Genomic DNA, 18996 nt, shown 5'->3' on the forward strand with positions numbered 1-18996 from the left:
TGGAAATCCAGTGTACAAATGGAACTGCACTTTGGAGAGGCTGGAAATGTTGGGCTAAATTGGAGCCTGTATTTGTCATTAACTTTCAGCTGTGAGAAACAACACTTGTGGTAGAGATGCAGTAAATGGTTTTCAGGTAAATGTGGCTATTATTTAGGGAAATTGTAAAATATTGATATGCATGTCGTTTGGATTGAAATTGGAAAGAAATGGTTTATGAAGTAGATCAGATCTTGGGAGGAAATGCAGATGATTCTCTTAGCTAAATCAGAGAGGGTTGGCAGCAGAATGAAGTGGATGGGATTTTGGTTGAATTTTTATCACTGGTAGCAATGGCAGCCTGTGTCTGTGGTGGTGCTAATAGGGGTAATCATTTTGCCGCATCCTGCATCTGCTTCCCAGGAGACAGCAGTGGTGGGAATGTTTGGGTGCCAGGCTGTTGCCGTGCTCATAATGGGTTGACGTCCATGGAGTGTTGGGGGCGCCAGGCGGTTGCTGTGGCCCCAGTGGGCTCCTGGAGTGTTTGGGGTGAGTGTGCAGTGCTGGGCACAGCCCTGGGCAGAGCAGCCTTGTGCCTGAGGGCAGGGGGAGGCCTCAGGAGGCTCTGGAGGATCAGCTGTGCCAGGGAAGCCCTCCTGCCAGCAGGGAAGCCCTCCTGCCAGCAGGCTTGTGGTGGTGGCTGAGTTACTTGCACCCTGTGACCCAACCAGAATGCTCAACTTTTAACTTGCTGTCAGGCCTTCAAACAAGATTTCCCTTCTTTCTAGATGACGCTGAAATATTGTCCAAATGCGGTAAGCTGTGTCTGTGTTAGAATATCCTCCTTTCCTCATTGTTTGACCCAGGTTATTTTTAGTGCAATAGCATTGTATCTGTCCAAAAGAGTGTTCTAGAAATAAGTTGCTGTCATGGTGCAATGCAGTTTCTAAATGACATTGCAGGTATTTGAGACATGTTCTAGTACTAATGACAGCTTTTTTCCTGCAATGATTTCTTTAGGGTTCTTGTAGGTGGAAATGAGTGTTCTTTCAGCTTGAATGAAATGTTCTCAAAAGATGGTGTTGGGCCTAGACAGGCTTGACTTGTGTCATGAGGTCATTCAGGGCTCAGATGCACTGCAAGTGATTGCATTTGTCATTTTCCACTTAATTTCTGAGCCAGAGAATAGGCTGGTTTAAAGAGCTTTAAGCAACAAATGTTGAAGAGACTTACAGATTTATTTTGCCTTATGTCTGTGATTGCGTGCAATGATCAGGTTCTGTTCCTTAACCCCCAGGAGAAATGCCATGTCTGTAAATGCACGGTGAGATCAGGCCAGACTTGCTGGTGACAGGGCTCTGCAAGTTGTCCTTGTGGGCTGAATCTGAGTTTTAATTGTGTTCTGGACAGAAGGGCCGGCGATTGCTGCGCCGTGTTTTGGATGCGTGCAAAGCAGCAGGGAAGTTGGAGCTTGAGCAGGAGGACGCTGAGGTGGTTTTGTCGGAGCACCGGGGGCTCAGTGGGAGGTGTGTGAGACGTGAGGCAATTTGCAGGCAGCCTTTGGGGTGCTGGCTGTGCCGCTGCCGTCGGTGGTGCAGGAGCAGCCATGGGGTGTCAGCATTGCCCCACGTTCCCGCTGCGTGTCCCCGAGGCCGCCGCCACTGTCCTGGCACACTGTGCTGGCATTTGCAGAGTGCCAGCAAGGGTGCTGGGCTTGCTGCAAAGTCCTGTGCTTGCCGTGTGCATGTAGATGATGTTTTCAAATGAATTTTAGCTGGAAAAAGGGAATTTTCAGGACGGGAATGAGGGACAGAGAAGAAAATGGAGATTTTCTGGAAATGTTTTTGCTAATGTAGCTGCAACTGCCTGTGTGGGATAACCCTGTTGTTGACTGCATCTTTTTGGATCCTTTCAGAGACGCCTGCCTGGGTGATGTTGCCATTCCAGGGCTGGTGTTCTGGGACGTGAGATGTGTCCTTTGTGCCATTGTTATAGCTTTTCCCAACCACCTCTGGAGTGCTGGGAGAGTTCACTCTCTCTGTTTCCCTGGGTTTGGGATCTTGGGGCCTGTGCTGTCCCTCTGGAAGAAACCTGTTATAATCCCTCTATGAAATTGAGATAGGAAGGTACAAAAGAGTTAACATCTCTTTTAAGAGTGGTGTATTACAAGTGCAAGATTTTGTTTGAGGAAAACATTCCCTAAACCTAAAAGAATAACTAAAGAAGGAGATATTTTAAAAAGGAATTGAAACTATTAATCAATCTTAAGAACAGAATGGATGATTTTATCTGAGGTTCACATCTTACAGACTGCTTGTCATGTGGCTTCAGAGGGTTTTGTTTTGTTTTGTTTTGGTTTTTTTGAATAATCTGGTTCAAGCATAATTGCAACTAGAAAATCAAATGCTTTTCAATTGATCCTGATGCCATGTCAGTGGTGTTTGGTTTAGAAGCTCTCTGTAGCACTGCCCTTTATCAGCTGATGAATTGCAGAAATAGGAGCAGTATTTCATGTTGCTAAGAGAAAGCATTTTAATAGTGCTGTGGATACGGGGGTAAATTGCAATAATTGAAGATTAAAAAACTATTCTCCAAGTGTTCCTGGAGCTTAAATAGAGAGCTCAGAGAAGTTGTGTGTGTGTGTGTGGGGAAACAGGATGGTCTGCCCAGGCTGGCAGAGCATCTCTATGTATGTTCATTGTTGAACCAGAACTAATGATAACACTTAAATGACAGGTACTGTGGGTGATAAAAATGAATGGTTTGGTTAAAGGGGGGAGATGACAGCGTTAGGCAGAATAACTGGGCCGTTTAGTGAGCTGTGCTAAAACAGACCAGTGTATTATTACTCAGTGCACTTTTTGTGAGCAGGGGCATTCTTGGGTTACAAGGCACTTTCTGACCAAAGCTTCAAAATTTATTGTGACTATTCGGTGTGACTCTTTGCGGACAAAACCCGAATGATGATAAATTCATAGGAAAAGTAGAATTTAGTTGCAGCAGAGGGGCATTTGGTACTAATACGGGTGACATCCCACTTGCATGGTCAATTCAGTGTGAAAGGATTTTGAAAAGAAGAGGAAGAGTATCAAGCAGAGAGAGGAAATAGTGCAGAAATGGCGGAAATGTGCTCTACTGAGAGCACATCTACAACAGTGACAAGGTAGGAGTCTGGATTTGCTTTATTTTGGTGTTGTTGTCTTCCCCAAGTTTGTGGATAAAATTCAAGGGAATGCATGATGTACTTTCTTTTACATCCTATGTATTGAGATAAGATGGAAATCCAGTGTACAAATGGAACTGCACTTTGGAGAGGCTGGAAATGTTGGGCTAAATTGGAGCCTGTATTTGTCATTAACTTTCAGCTGTGAGAAACAACACTTGTGGTAGAGATGCAGTAAATGGTTTTCAGGTAAATGTGGCTATTATTTAGGGAAATTGAAAATTTAAATATGGATGTCGTTTGGATTGAAATTGGAAAGAAATGGTTTATGAAGTAGATCAGATCTTGGGAGGAAATGCAGATAATTCTCTTAGCTAAATCAGAGAGGGTTGGCAGCAGAATGAAGTGGATGGGATTTTGGTTGAATTTTTATCACTGGTAGCAATGGCAGCCTGTGTCTGTGGTACTGCTAATAGGGGTAATCCTATTGCTGGGTTCTGCATCTGTTTCCCAGGAGAAAGCAGTGGTGGGAATGTTTGGGTGCCAGGCTTTTGCCATGCTCATAATGGGTTGACGTTCATGGAGTGTTGGGGGCGCCAGGCGGTTGCTGTGGCCCCAGTGGGCTCCTGGAGTGTTTGGGGTCAGTGTGCAGTGCTGGGCACGGCCCTGGGCAGAGCAGCCTTGTGCCTGAGGGCAGGGGGAGGCCTCAGGAGGCTCTGGAGGATCAGCTGTGCCAGGGAAGCCCTCCTGCCAGCAGGGAAGCCCTCCTGCCAGCAGGCCTGTGGTGGTGGCTGAGTTACTTGCACCCTGTGACCCAACCAGAATGCTCAACTTTTAACTTGCTGTCAGGCCTTCAAACAAGATTTCCCTTCTTTCTAGATGACGCTGAAATATTGTCCAAATGCGGTAAGCTGTGTCTGTGTTAGAATATCCTCCTTTCCTCATTGTTTGACCCAGGTTATTTTTAGTGCAATAGCATTGTATCTGTCCAAAAGAGTGTTCTAGAAAGAAGTTGCTGTCATGGTGCAATGTAGTTTCTAAATGACATTGCAGGTATTTGAGACATGTTCTAGTACTAATGACAGCTTTTTTCCTGCAATGATTTCTTTAGGGTTCTTGTAGGTGGAAATGAGTGTTCTTTCAGCTTGAATGAAATGTTCTCGAAAGATGGTGTTGGGCCTAGACAGGCTTGACTTGTGTCATGAGGTCATTCAGGGCTCAGATGCACTGCAAGTGATTGCATTTGTCATTTTCCACTTAATTTCTGAGCCAGAGAATAGGCTGGTTTAAAGAGCTTTAAGCAACAAATGTTGAAGAGACTTACAGATTTATTTTGCCTTATGTCTGTGATTGCGTGCAATGATCAGGTTCTGTTCCTTAACCCCCAGGAGAAATGCCATGTCTGTAAATGCACGGTGAGATCAGGCCAGACTTGCTGGTGACAGGGCTCTGCAAGTTGTCCTTGTGGGCTGAATCTGAGTTTTAATTGTGTTCTGGACAGAAGGGCCGGCGATTGCTGCGCCGTGTTTTGGATGCGTGCAAAGCAGCAGGGAAGTTGGAGCTTGAGCAGGAGGACGCTGAGGTGGTTTTGTCGGAGCACCGGGGGCTCAGTGGGAGGTGTGTGAGACGTGAGGCAATTTGCAGGCAGCCTTTGGGGTGCTGGCTGTGCCGCTGCCGTCGGTGGTGCAGGAGCAGCCATGGGGTGTCAGCATTGCCCCACGTTCCCGCTGCGTGTCCCCGAGGCCGCTGCCACTGTCCTGGCACACTGTGCTGGCATTTGCAGAGTGCCAGCAAGGGTGCTGGGCTTGCTTTAAAGTCCTGTGCTTGCCGTGTGCATGTAGATGATGTTTTCAAATGAATTTTAGCTGGAAAAAGGGAATTTTCAGAACGGGAATGAGGGACAGAGAAGAAAATGGAGATTTTCTGGAAATGTTTTTGCTAATGTAGCTGCAACTGCCTGTGTGGGATAACCCTGTTGTAGACTGCACCTTTTTGGATCCTTTCAGAGACGCCTATCTGGGCGATGTTGCCATTCCAGGGCTGGTGTTCTGGGACGTGAGATGTGTCCTTTGTGCCATTGTTATAGCTTTTCCCAACCACCTCTGGAGTGCTGGGAGAGTTCACTCTCTCTGTTTCCCTGGGTTTGGGATCTTGGGGCCTGTGCTGTCCCTCTGGAAGAAACCTGTTATAATCCCTCTATGAAATTGAGATAGGAAGGTACAAAAGAGTTAACATCTCTTTTAAGAGTGGTGTATTACAAGTGCAAGATTTTGTTTGAGGAAAACATTCCCTAAACCTAAAAAATAACTAAAGAAGGAGATATTTTAAAAAGGAATTGAAACTATTAATCAATCTTAAGAACGGAATGGATGATTTTATCTGAGGTTCACATCTTACAGACTGCTTGTCATGTGGCTCCAGAGAGTTTTGTTTTTTGGTTTTTTTTTTTTATAATAATCTGGTTCAAGCATAATTGCAACTAGAAAATCAAATGCTTTTCAATTGGTCCTGATGCCATGTCAGTGGTGTTTGGTTTAGAAGCTCTCTGTAGCACTGCCCTTTATCAGCTGATGAATTGCAGAAATAGGAGCAGTATTTCATCTTGCTAAGAGAAAGCATTTTAATAGTGCTGTGGATACGGGGGTAAATTGCAATAATTGAAGATTAAAAAACTATTCACCAAGTGTTCCTAGAACTTAAACAGAGAGCTCAGAGAAGTTGTGTGTGTGTGTGGGGAAACAGGATGTTCTGCCCAGGCTGGCAGAGCATCTCTATGTATGTTCATTGTTGAACCAGAACTAATGATAACACTTAAATGACAGGTACTCTGGGTGATAAAAATGAATGGTTTGGTAAATGGGGGAGATGACAGCGTTAGGCAGAATAACTGGGCCATTTAGTGAGCTGTGCTAACACAGACCAGTGTATTATTACTCAGTGCACTTTTTGTGAGCAGGGGCATTCTTGGGTTACAAGGCTCTTTCTGACCAAAGCTTCAAAATTTATTGTGACTATTCGGTGTGACTCTTTGCGGACAAAACCTGAATGATGATAAATTCATAGGAAAAGTAGAATTTAGTTGCAGCAGAGGGGCATTTGATACTAATACTGGTGACATCCCACTTGAATGGTCCATTCAGTGTGAAAGGATTTTGAAAAGAAGAGGAAGAGTATCAAGCAGAGAGAGGAAATAGTGCAGAAATGGCAGAAATGTGCTCTACTGAGAGCACATCTACAACAGTGACAAGTTAGGAGTCTGGGTTCGCTTTATTTTGGTGGTGTTGTCTTCCCCAAATTTGTGGATAAAATTCAAGGGAATGCATGATGTACTTTCTTTTACATCCTGTGTATTGAGATAAGATGGAAATCCAGTGTACAAATGAAACTGCACTTTGGAGAGGCTGGAAATGTTGGGCTAAGTTGGAGCCTGTATTTGTAATTAACTTTCAGCTGTGAGAAACAACACTTATGGTAGAGATGCAGTAAATGGTTTTCAGGTAAATGTGGCTATTATTTAGGGAAATTGAAAATTTAAATATGGATGTCGTTTGGATTGAAATTGGAAAGAAATGGTTTATGAAGTAGATCAGATCTTGGGAGGAAATGCAGATGATTCTCTTAGCTAAATCAAAGAGAGTGGGCAGCAGAATGAAATGGATGGGATTTGGGTTGAATTTTTATCACTGGTAGCAATGGCAGCCTGTGTCTGTGGTACTGCTAATAGGGGTAATCCTATTGCTGGGTTCTGCATCTGTTTCCCAGGAGACAGCAGTGGTGGGAATGTTTGGGTGCCAGGCTGTTGCTGTGCTCATATTGGGTTGACGTCCATGGAGTGCTGGGGGCGCCAGGCGGTTGCTGTGGCCCCAGTGGGCTCCTGGAGTGTTTGGGGTGAGTGTGCAGTGCTGGGCACGGCCCTGGGCAGAGCAGCCTTGTGCCTGAGGGCAGGGGGAGGCCTCAGGAGGCTCTGGAGGATCAGCTGTGCCAGGGAAGCCCTCCTGCCAGCAGGGAAGCCCTCCTGCCAGCAGGCCTGTGGTGGTGGGTGAGTTACTTGCACTCTGTGACCCAACCAGAATGCTCAACTTTTAACTTGCTGTCAGGCCTTCAAACAAGATTTCCCTTCTTTCTAGATGACGCTGAAATATTGTCCAAATGCGGTAAGCTGTGTCTGTGTTAGAATATCCTCCTTTCCTCATTGTTTGACCCAGGTTATTTTTAGTGCAATAGCATTGTATCTGTCCAAAAGAGTGTTCTAGAAAGAAGTTGCTGTCATGGTGCAATGTAGTTTCTAAATGACATTGCAGGTATTTGAGACATGTTCTAGTACTAATGACAGCTTTTTTCCTGCAATGATTTCTTTAGGGTTCTTGTAGGTGGAAATGAGTGTTCTTTCAGCTTGAATGAAATGTTCTCGAAAGATGGTGTTGGGCCTAGACAGGCTTGACTTGTGTCATGAGGTCATTCAGGGCTCAGATGCACTGCAAGTGATTGCATTTGTCATTTTCCACTTAATTTCTGAGCCAGAGAATAGGCTGGTTTAAAGAGCTTTAAGCAACAAATGTTGAAGAGACTTACAGATTTATTTTGCCTTATGTCTGTGATTGCGTGCAATGATCAGGTTCTGTTCCTTAACCCCCAGGAGAAATGCCATGTCTGTAAATGCACGGTGAGATCAGGCCAGACTTGCTGGTGACAGGGCTCTGCAAGTTGTCCTTGTGGGCTGAATCTGAGTTTTAATTGTGTTCTGGACAGAAGGGCCGGCGATTGCTGCGCCGTGTTTTGGATGCGTGCAAAGCAGCAGGGAAGTTGGAGCTTGAGCAGGAGGACGCTGAGGTGGTTTTGTCGGAGCACCGGGGGCTCAGTGGGAGGTGTGTGAGACGTGAGGCAATTTGCAGGCAGCCTTTGGGGTGCTGGCTGTGCCGCTGCCGTCGGTGGTGCAGGAGCAGCCATGGGGTGTCAGCATTGCCCCACGTTCCCGCTGCGTGTCCCCGAGGCCGCTGCCACTGTCCTGGCACACTGTGCTGGCATTTGCAGAGTGCCAGCAAGGGTGCTGGGCTTGCTTTAAAGTCCTGTGCTTGCCGTGTGCATGTAGATGATGTTTTCAAATGAATTTTAGCTGGAAAAAGGGAATTTTCAGAACGGGAATGAGGGACAGAGAAGAAAATGGAGATTTTCTGGAAATGTTTTTGCTAATGTAGCTGCAACTGCCTGTGTGGGATAACCCTGTTGTAGACTGCACCTTTTTGGATCCTTTCAGAGACGCCTATCTGGGCGATGTTGCCATTCCAGGGCTGGTGTTCTGGGACGTGAGATGTGTCCTTTGTGCCATTGTTATAGCTTTTCCCAACCACCTCTGGAGTGCTGGGAGAGTTCACTCTCTCTGTTTCCCTGGGTTTGGGATCTTGGGGCCTGTGCTGTCCCTCTGGAAGAAACCTGTTATAATCCCTCTATGAAATTGAGATAGGAAGGTACAAAAGAGTTAACATCTCTTTTAAGAGTGGTGTATTACAAGTGCAAGATTTTGTTTGAGGAAAACATTCCCTAAACCTAAAAGAATAACTAAAGAAGGAGATATTTTAAAAAGGAATTGAAACTATTAATCAATCTTAAGAACGGAATGGATGATTTTATCTGAGGTTCACATCTTACAGACTGCTTGTCATGTGGCTCCAGAGAGTTTTGTTTTTTGGTTTTTTTTTTTTATAATAATCTGGTTCAAGCATAATTGCAACTAGAAAATCAAATGCTTTTCAATTGGTCCTGATGCCATGTCAGTGGTGTTTGGTTTAGAAGCTCTCTGTAGCACTGCCCTTTATCAGCTGATGAATTGCAGAAATAGGAGCAGTATTTCATCTTGCTAAGAGAAAGCATTTTAATAGTGCTGTGGATACGGGGGTAAATTGCAATAATTGAAGATTAAAAAACTATTCACCAAGTGTTCCTAGAACTTAAACAGAGAGCTCAGAGAAGTTGTGTGTGTGTGTGGGGAAACAGGATGTTCTGCCCAGGCTGGCAGAGCATCTCTATGTATGTTCATTGTTGAACCAGAACTAATGATAACACTTAAATGACAGGTACTCTGGGTGATAAAAATGAATGGTTTGGTAAATGGGGGAGATGACAGCGTTAGGCAGAATAACTGGGCCATTTAGTGAGCTGTGCTAACACAGACCAGTGTATTATTACTCAGTGCACTTTTTGTGAGCAGGGGCATTCTTGGGTTACAAGGCTCTTTCTGACCAAAGCTTCAAAATTTATTGTGACTATTCGGTGTGACTCTTTGCGGACAAAACCTGAATGATGATAAATTCATAGGAAAAGTAGAATTTAGTTGCAGCAGAGGGGCATTTGATACTAATACTGGTGACATCCCACTTGAATGGTCCATTCAGTGTGAAAGGATTTTGAAAAGAAGAGGAAGAGTATCAAGCAGAGAGAGGAAATAGTGCAGAAATGGCAGAAATGTGCTCTACTGAGAGCACATCTACAACAGTGACAAGTTAGGAGTCTGGGTTCGCTTTATTTTGGTGGTGTTGTCTTCCCCAAATTTGTGGATAAAATTCAAGGGAATGCATGATGTACTTTCTTTTACATCCTGTGTATTGAGATAAGATGGAAATCCAGTGTACAAATGAAACTGCACTTTGGAGAGGCTGGAAATGTTGGGCTAAGTTGGAGCCTGTATTTGTAATTAACTTTCAGCTGTGAGAAACAACACTTATGGTAGAGATGCAGTAAATGGTTTTCAGGTAAATGTGGCTATTATTTAGGGAAATTGTAAAATATTGATATGCATGTCGTTTGGATTGAAATTGGAAAGAAATGGTTTATGAAGTAGATCAGATCTTGGGAGGAAATGCAGATGATTCTCTTAGCTAAATCAGAGAGGGTTGGCAGCAGAATGAAATGGATGGGATTTGGGTTGAATTTTTATCACTGGTAGCAATGGCAGCCTGTGTCTGTGGTACTGCTAATAGGGGTAATCCTATTGCTGGGTTCTGCATCTGTTTCCCAGGAGACAGCAGTGGTGGGAATGTTTGGGTGCCAGGCTGTTGCTGTGCTCATAATGGCTTGATGTCCATGGAGTGTTGGGGGCGCCAGGCGGTTGCTGTGGCCCCAGTGGGCTCCTGGAGTGTTTGGGGTGAGTGTGCAGTGCTGGGCACGGCCCTGGGCAGAGCAGCCTTGTGCCTGAGGGCAGGGGGAGGCCTCAGGAGGCTCTGGAGGATCAGCTGTGCCAGGGAAGCCCTCCTGCCAGCAGGGAAGCCCTCCTGCCAGCAGGCCTGTGGTGGTGGGTGAGTTACTTGCACTCTGTGACCCAACCAGAATGCTCAACTTTTAACTTGCTGTCAGGCCTTCAAACAAGATTTCCCTTCTTTCTAGATGATGCTGAAATATTGTCCAAATGCGGTAAGCTGTGTCTGTGTTAGAATATCCTCCTTTCCTCATTGTTTGACCCAGGTTATTTTTAGTGCAATAGCATTGTATCTGTCCAAAAGAGTGTTCTAGAAAGAAGTTGCTGTCATGGTGCAATGCAGTTTCTAAATGACATTGCAGGTATTTGGGACATGTTCTGGTACTAATGACAGCTTTTTTCCTGCAATGATTTCTTTAGGGTTCTTGTAGGTGGAAATGAGTGTTCTTTCAGCTTGAATGAAATGTTCTCAAAAGATGGTGTTGGGCCTAGACAGGCTTGACTTGTGTCATGAGGTCATTCAGGGCTCAGATGCACTGCAAGTGATTGCATTTGTCATTTTCCACTTAATTTCTGAGCCAGAGAATAGGCTGGTTTAAAGAGCTTTAAGCAACAAATGTTGAAGAGACTTACAGATTTATTTTGCCTTATGTCTGTGATTGCGTGCAATGATCAGGTTCTGTTCCTTAACCCCCAGGAGAAATGCCATGTCTGTAAATGCACGGTGAGATCAGGCCAGACTTGCTGGTGACAGGGCTCTGCAAGTTGTCCTTGTGGGCTGAATCTGAGTTTTAATTGTGTTCTGGACAGAAGGGCCGGCGATTGCTGCGCCGTGTTTTGGATGCGTGCAAAGCACCAGGGAAGTTGGTGCTTGAGCAGGAGGACGCTGAGGTGGTTTTGTCGGAGCACCGGGGGCTCAGTGGGAGGTGTGTGAGACGTGAGGCAATTTGCAGGCAGCCTTTGGGGTGCTGGCTGTGCCGCTGCCGTCGGTGGTGCAGGAGCAGCCATGGGCTGTCAGCATTGCTCCACCTTCCCGCTGCGTGTCCCCGAGGCCGCTGCCACTGTCCTGGCACACTGTGCTGGCATTTGCAGAGTGCCAGCAAGGGTGCTGGGCTTGCTGCAAAGTCCTGTGCTTGCCGTGTGCATGTAGATGATGTTTTCAAATTAATTTTAGCTCAAAAAAGGGAATTTTCAAAACGGGAATGAGGGACAGAGTAGAATTTTCTGGAAATGTTTTTGCTAATGTAGCTGCAACTGCCTGTGTGGGATAACCCTGTTGTAGACTGCACCTTTTTGGATCCTTTCAGAGACGCCTGTCTGGGTGATGTTGCCATTCCAGGGCTGGTGCTCTGGGACGTGAGATGTGTCCTTTGTGTCATTGTTATAGCTTTTCCCAACCACAGCTGGAGTGTTGGGAGTGTTCACTCTCTCTGTTTCCCTGGGTTTGGGATCTTGGGGCCTGTGCTGTCCCTCTGGAAGAAACCTGTTATAATCCCTCTATGAAATTGAGATAGGAAGGTACATAAGAGTTAAAATCTCTTTTAAGAGTGGTGTATTACAAGTGCAAGATTTTGTTTGAGGAAAACATTCCCTAAACCTAAAAGAATAACTAAAGAAGGAGATATTTTAAATAGGAATTTAAACTACTAATCAATCTTAAGAATGGAATGGATGATTTGATCTGAGGTTCACATCTTACAGACTGCTTGTCATGTGGCTCCAGAGGGTTTTGTTTTTTGGTTGTTTTTTTTTTTGAATAATCTGGTTCAAGCATAATTGCAACTAGAAAATCAAATGCTTTTCAATTGATCCTGATGTCATGTCAGTGGTGTTTGGTTTAGAAGCTCTCTGTAGCACTGCCCTTTATCAGCTGATGAATTGCAGAAATAGGAGCAGTATTTCATCTTGCTAAGAGAAAGCATTTTAATAGTGCTGTGGATACGGGGGTAAATTGCAATAATTGAAGATTAAAAAACTATTCACCAAGTGTTCCTAGAACTTAAACAGAGAGCTCAGAGAAGTTGTGTGTGTGTGTGGGGAAACAGGATGTTCTGCCCAGGCTGGCAGAGCATCTCTATGTATGTTCATTGTTGAACCAGAACTAATGATAACACTTAAATGACAGGTACTCTGGGTGATAAAAATGAATGGTTTGGTAAATGGGGGAGATGACAGCGTTAGGCAGAATAACTGGGCCATTTAGTGAGCTGTGCTAACACAGACCAGTGTATTATTACTCAGTGCACTTTTTGTGAGCAGGGGCATTCTTGGGTTACAAGGCTCTTTCTGACCAAAGCTTCAAAATTTATTGTGACTATTCGGTGTGACTCTTTGCGGACAAAACCTGAATGATGATAAATTCATAGGAAAAGTAGAATTTAGTTGCAGCAGAGGGGCATTTGATACTAATACTGGTGACATCCCACTTGAATGGTCCATTCAGTGTGAAAGGATTTTGAAAAGAAGAGGAAGAGTATCAAGCAGAGAGAGGAAATAGTGCAGAAATGGCAGAAATGTGCTCTACTGAGAGCACATCTACAACAGTGACAAGTTAGGAGTCTGGGTTCGCTTTATTTTGGTGGTGTTGTCTTCCCCAAATTTGTGGATAAAATTCAAGGGAATGCATGATGTACTTTCTTTTACATCCTGTGTATTGAGATAAGATGGAAATCCAGTGTACAAATGAAACTGCACTTTGGAGAGGCTGGAAATGTTGGGCTAAGTTGGAGCCTGTATTTGTAATTAACTTTCAGCTGTGAGAAACAACACTTATGGTAGAGATGCAGTAAATGGTTTTCAGGTAAATGTGGCTATTATTTAGGGAAATTGAAAATTTAAATATGGATGTCGTTTGGATTGAAATTGGAAAGAAATGGTTTATGAAGTAGATCAGATCTTGGGAGGAAATGCAGATGATTCTCTTAGCTAAATCAAAGAGAGTGGGCAGCAGAATGAAATGGATGGGATTTGGGTTGAATTTTTATCACTGGTAGCAATGGCAGCCTGTGTCTGTGGTACTGCTAATAGGGGTAATCCTATTGCTGGGTTCTGCATCTGTTTCCCAGGAGACAGCAGTGGTGGGAATGTTTGGGTGCCAGGCTGTTGCTGTGCTCATAATGGCTTGATGTCCATGGAGTGTTGGGGGCGCCAGGCGGTTGCTGTGGCCCCAGTGGGCTCCTGGAGTGTTTGGGGTGAGTGTGCAGTGCTGGGCACGGCCCTGGGCAGAGCAGCCTTGTGCCTGAGGGCAGGGGGAGGCCTCAGGAGGCTCTGGAGGATCAGCTGTGCCAGGGAAGCCCTCCTGCCAGCAGGGAAGCCCTCCTGCCAGCAGGCCTGTGGTGGTGGGTGAGTTACTTGCACTCTGTGACCCAACCAGAATGCTCAACTTTTAACTTGCTGTCAGGCCTTCAAACAAGATTTCCCTTCTTTCTAGATGACGCTGAAATATTGTCCAAATGCGGTAAGCTGTGTCTGTGTTAGAATATCCTCCTTTCCTCATTGTTTGACCCAGGTTATTTTTAGTGCAATAGCATTGTATCTGTCCAAAAGAGTGTTCTAGAAAGAAGTTGCTGTCATGGTGCAATGTAGTTTCTAAATGACATTGCAGGTATTTGAGACATGTTCTAGTACTAATGACAGCTTTTTTCCTGCAATGATTTCTTTAGGGTTCTTGTAGGTGGAAATGAGTGTTCTTTCAGCTTGAATGAAATGTTCTCGAAAGATGGTGTTGGGCCTAGACAGGCTTGACTTGTGTCATGAGGTCATTCAGGGCTCAGATGCACTGCAAGTGATTGCATTTGTCATTTTCCACTTAATTTCTGAGCCAGAGAATAGGCTGGTTTAAAGAGCTTTAAGCAACAAATGTTGAAGAGACTTACAGATTTATTTTGCCTTATGTCTGTGATTGCGTGCAATGATCAGGTTCTGTTCCTTAACCCCCAGGAGAAATGCCATGTCTGTAAATGCACGGTGAGATCAGGCCAGACTTGCTGGTGACAGGGCTCTGCAAGTTGTCCTTGTGGGCTGAATCTGAGTTTTAATTGTGTTCTGGACAGAAGGGCCGGCGATTGCTGCGCCGTGTTTTGGATGCGTGCAAAGCAGCAGGGAAGTTGGAGCTTGAGCAGGAGGACGCTGAGGTGGTTTTGTCGGAGCACCGGGGGCTCAGTGGGAGGTGTGTGAGACGTGAGGCAATTTGCAGGCAGCCTTTGGGGTGCTGGCTGTGCCGCTGCCGTCGGTGGTGCAGGAGCAGCCATGGGGTGTCAGCATTGCCCCACGTTCCCGCTGCGTGTCCCCGAGGCCGCTGCCACTGTCCTGGCACACTGTGCTGGCATTTGCAGAGTGCCAGCAAGGGTGCTGGGCTTGCTTTAAAGTCCTGTGCTTGCCGTGTGCATGTAGATGATGTTTTCAAATGAATTTTAGCTGGAAAAAGGGAATTTTCAGAACGGGAATGAGGGACAGAGAAGAAAATGGAGATTTTCTGGAAATGTTTTTGCTAATGTAGCTGCAACTGCCTGTGTGGGATAACCCTGTTGTAGACTGCACCTTTTTGGATCCTTTCAGAGACGCCTATCTGGGCGATGTTGCCATTCCAGGGCTGGTGTTCTGGGACGTGAGATGTGTCCTTTGTGCCATTGTTATAGCTTTTCCCAACCACCTCTGGAGTGCTGGGAGAGTTCACTCTCTCTGTTTCCCTGGGTTTGGGATCTTGGGGCCTGTGCTGTCCCTCTGGAAGAAACCTGTTATAATCCCTCTATGAAATTGAGATAGGAAGGTACAAAAGAGTTAACATCTCTTTTAAGAGTGGTGTATTACAAGTGCAAGATTTTGTTTGAGGAAAACATTCCCTAAACCTAAAAGAATAACTAAAGAAGGAGATATTTTAAAAAGGAATTGAAACTATTAATCAATCTTAAGAACGGAATGGATGATTTTATCTGAGGTTCACATCTTACAGACTGCTTGTCATGTGGCTCCAGAGAGTTTTGTTTTTTGGTTTTTTTTTTTATAATAATCTGGTTCAAGCATAATTGCAACTAGAAAATCAAATGCTTTTCAATTGGTCCTGATGCCATGTCAGTGGTGTTTGGTTTAGAAGCTCTCTGTAGCACTGCCCTTTATCAGCTGATGAATTGCAGAAATAGGAGCAGTATTTCATCTTGCTAAGAGAAAGCATTTTAATAGTGCTGTGGATACGGGGGTAAATTGCAATAATTGAAGATTAAAAAACTATTCACCAAGTGTTCCTAGAACTTAAACAGAGAGCTCAGAGAAGTTGTGTGTGTGTGTGGGGAAACAGGATGTTCTGCCCAGGCTGGCAGAGCATCTCTATGTATGTTCATTGTTGAACCAGAACTAATGATAACACTTAAATGACAGGTACTCTGGGTGATAAAAATGAATGGTTTGGTAAATGGGGGAGATGACAGCGTTAGGCAGAATAACTGGGCCATTTAGTGAGCTGTGCTAACACAGACCAGTGTATTATTACTCAGTGCACTTTTTGTGAGCAGGGGCATTCTTGGGTTACAAGGCTCTTTCTGACCAAAGCTTCAAAATTTATTGTGACTATTCGGTGTGACTCTTTGCGGACAAAACCTGAATGATGATAAATTCATAGGAAAAGTAGAATTTAGTTGCAGCAGAGGGGCATTTGATACTAATACTGGTGACATCCCACTTGAATGGTCCATTCAGTGTGAAAGGATTTTGAAAAGAAGAGGAAGAGTATCAAGCAGAGAGAGGAAATAGTGCAGAAATGGCAGAAATGTGCTCTACTGAGAGCACATCTACAACAGTGACAAGTTAGGAGTCTGGGTTCGCTTTATTTTGGTGGTGTTGTCTTCCCCAAATTTGTGGATAAAATTCAAGGGAATGCATGATGTACTTTCTTTTACATCCTGTGTATTGAGATAAGATGGAAATCCAGTGTACAAATGAAACTGCACTTTGGAGAGGCTGGAAATGTTGGGCTAAGTTGGAGCCTGTATTTGTAATTAACTTTCAGCTGTGAGAAACAACACTTATGGTAGAGATGCAGTAAATGGTTTTCAGGTAAATGTGGCTATTATTTAGGGAAATTGTAAAATATTGATATGCATGTCGTTTGGATTGAAATTGGAAAGAAATGGTTTATGAAGTAGATCAGATCTTGGGAGGAAATGCAGATGATTCTCTTAGCTAAATCAGAGAGGGTTGGCAGCAGAATGAAATGGATGGGATTTGGGTTGAATTTTTATCACTGGTAGCAATGGCAGCCTGTGTCTGTGGTACTGCTAATAGGGGTAATCCTATTGCTGGGTTCTGCATCTGTTTCCCAGGAGACAGCAGTGGTGGGAATGTTTGGGTGCCAGGCTGTTGCTGTGCTCATAATGGCTTGATGTCCATGGAGTGTTGGGGGCGCCAGGCGGTTGCTGTGGCCCCAGTGGGCTCCTGGAGTGTTTGGGGTGAGTGTGCAGTGCTGGGCACGGCCCTGGGCAGAGCAGCCTTGTGCCTGAGGGCAGGGGGAGGCCTCAGGAGGCTCTGGAGGATCAGCTGTGCCAGGGAAGCCCTCCTGCCAGCAGGGAAGCCCTCCTGCCAGCAGGCCTGTGGTGGTGGGTGAGTTACTTGCACTCTGTGACCCAACCAGAATGCTCAACTTTTAACTTGCTGTCAGGCCTTCAAACAAGATTTCCCTTCTTTCTAGATGATGCTGAAATATTGTCCAAATGCGGTAAGCTGTGTCTGTGTTAGAATATCCTCCTTTCCTCATTGTTTGACCCAGGTTATTTTTAGTGCAATAGCATTGTATCTGTCCAAAAGAGTGTTCTAGAAAGAAGTTGCTGTCATGGTGCAATGCAGTTTCTAAATGACATTGCAGGTATTTGGGACATGTTCTGGTACTAATGACAGCTTTTTTCCTGCAATGATTTCTTTAGGGTTCTTGTAGGTGGAAATGAGTGTTCTTTCAGCTTGAATGAAATGTTCTCAAAAGATGGTGTTGGGCCTAGACAGGCTTGACTTGTGTCATGAGGTCATTCAGGGCTCAGATGCACTGCAAGTGATTGCATTTGTCATTTTCCACTTAATTTCTGAGCCAGAGAATAGGCTGGTTTAAAGAGCTTTAAGCAACAAATGTTGAAGAGACTTACAGATTTATTTTGCCTTATGTCTGTGATTGCGTGCAATGATCAGGTTCTGTTCCTTAACCCCCAGGAGAAATGCCATGTCTGTAAATGCACGGTGAGATCAGGCCAGACTTGCTGGTGACAGGGCTCTGCAAGTTGTCCTTGTGGGCTGAATCTGAGTTTTAATTGTGTTCTGGACAGAAGGGCCGGCGATTGCTGCGCCGTGTTTTGGATGCGTGCAAAGCACCAGGGAAGTTGGTGCTTGAGCAGGAGGACGCTGAGGTGGTTTTGTCGGAGCACCGGGGGCTCAGTGGGAGGTGTGTGAGACGTGAGGCAATTTGCAGGCAGCCTTTGGGGTGCTGGCTGTGCCGCTGCCGTCGGTGGTGCAGGAGCAGCCATGGGCTGTCAGCATTGCTCCACCTTCCCGCTGCGTGTCCCCGAGGCCGCTGCCACTGTCCTGGCACACTGTGCTGGCATTTGCAGAGTGCCAGCAAGGGTGCTGGGCTTGCTGCAAAGTCCTGTGCTTGCCGTGTGCATGTAGATGATGTTTTCAAATTAATTTTAGCTCAAAAAAGGGAATTTTCAAAACGGGAATGAGGGACAGAGTAGAATTTTCTGGAAATGTTTTTGCTAATGTAGCTGCAACTGCCTGTGTGGGATAACCCTGTTGTAGACTGCACCTTTTTGGATCCTTTCAGAGACGCCTGTCTGGGTGATGTTGCCATTCCAGGGCTGGTGCTCTGGGACGTGAGATGTGTCCTTTGTGTCATTGTTATAGCTTTTCCCAACCACAGCTGGAGTGTTGGGAGTGTTCACTCTCTCTGTTTCCCTGGGTTTGGGATCTTGGGGCCTGTGCTGTCCCTCTGGAAGAAACCTGTTATAATCCCTCTATGAAATTGAGATAGGAAGGTACATAAGAGTTAAAATCTCTTTTAAGAGTGGTGTATTACAAGTGCAAGATTTTGTTTGAGGAAAACATTCCCTAAACCTAAAAGAATAACTAAAGAAGGAGATATTTTAAATAGGAATTTAAACTACTAATCAATCTTAAGAATGGAATGGATGATTTGATCTGAGGTTCACATCTTACAGACTGCTTGTCATGTGGCTCCAGAGGGTTTTGTTTTTTGGTTGTTTTTTTTTTTGAATAATCTGGTTCAAGCATAATTGCAACTAGAAAATCAAATGCTTTTCAATTGATCCTGATGTCATGTCAGTGGTGTTTGGTTTAGAAGCTCTCTGTAGCACTGCCCTTTATCAGCTGATGAATTGCAGAAATAGGAGCAGTATTTCATCTTGCTAAGAGAAAGCATTTTAATAGTGCTGTGGATACGGGGGTAAATTGCAATAATTGAAGATTAAAAAACTATTCACCAAGTGTTCCTAGAACTTAAACAGAGAGCTCAGAGAAGTTGTGTGTGTGTGTGGGGAAACAGGATGTTCTGCCCAGGCTGGCAGAGCATCTCTATGTATGTTCATTGTTGAACCAGAACTAATGATAACACTTAAATGACAGGTACTCTGGGTGATAAAAATGAATGGTTTGGTAAATGGGGGAGATGACA

The sequence above is a fragment of the Chamaea fasciata genome, unplaced genomic scaffold (assembly GCF_029207755.1).
Source record: "Chamaea fasciata isolate MVZ Bird 193981 ecotype frontalis unplaced genomic scaffold, bChaFas1.0.hap1 SCAF_10, whole genome shotgun sequence".
Lineage (NCBI taxonomy): Eukaryota > Metazoa > Chordata > Aves > Passeriformes > Sylviidae > Chamaea > Chamaea fasciata.